Source organism: Halyomorpha halys, unplaced genomic scaffold, assembly GCF_000696795.3.
Source record: "Halyomorpha halys isolate HHAL.00 unplaced genomic scaffold, Hhal_1.1 Scaffold161.1, whole genome shotgun sequence".
Classification (NCBI taxonomy): Eukaryota; Metazoa; Arthropoda; class Insecta; order Hemiptera; family Pentatomidae; genus Halyomorpha; species Halyomorpha halys.
This window is the reverse complement of record NW_027105190.1, coordinates 363,602-364,625: the sequence shown is the minus strand read 5'-3', so window position 1 is coordinate 364,625 and position 1,024 is coordinate 363,602.

The following is a 1,024-nucleotide window of genomic DNA, read 5'->3' as shown; positions in this document are numbered from 1 at the left end:
GGTCCGAATATTTTACGTAATTCCTTATTTTCAAAAATCTTAAGGCGCTGTTCCTCCTTTAAAGGCCACACCTCGTATCCATAAAGAACAGTGAGAATAATAGTTCTGTAAAATCTAAAGTTTTTGGAAAGAAGATGCGAGCTAAGCAATTTCGAAATAGAAAATAACAAGAATTTACCGTCTTTATCCGCCCTTCTATTTCCTCATCAATTTCGTTTTTTATACTTTCTGTATAACCTAAATACTTAAACCTATCTACTTTTTCAAATGTATTTTTTCCTATATCTATATCATCGAAATTGTCCCCCTTTCTACTGCTAACCATATATTTTGTTGTACCCATATTTATTTCGAGTTTATCATTCGATTTTTATTTATATTTCCAGATTACCCCTACTAGAGTTTATCAACGTAGTTTTATTGTTTCCTTGTCTTCACCCTATAATACCAAATCAGCGTACTATAGGAAAAGTGTTTCACCACTCAAAGTCAAAACCTTCTCTATATGTAATAATATAGTATAGTATAGTAATAGTAATAATGTATTCTAGAGCAAAATTAAATGAGATAGGTATTTTTTTTTTTTTCATACCCTCCTGTAATGATGTTAGTGAATATTTGGTACATACATATAGGAGGTATGCTATATGTATAGCTGGGTGTTAAGGATACCTTGAATTGCCTTTTGGCATTATTATGAGATAGGTGATATATTCCACATAATAAAATATATTACATATCTTTTTTATCTTGCGAGTTTGAAAATTTGTGACACATTAACAGACTTCAACGCACAGATCAAGTAAGCTCTAGGATTGGCTGATTTAAAAGGGTAGTATGGAAGAATGTGGTAAGATAAATAATACTCAGCTGATAGTTAAAGTGGGAAGAAATTTACATTGAGCGAATTCCGCCTTCTCATTGCTCCATTAATTTTCAACTTTCTGCAGGGTCATTCAGGTTCAAATAATATACAAGTTGAATAAGTATCACATAAAGTAACTTTTATTGATACATATTATTT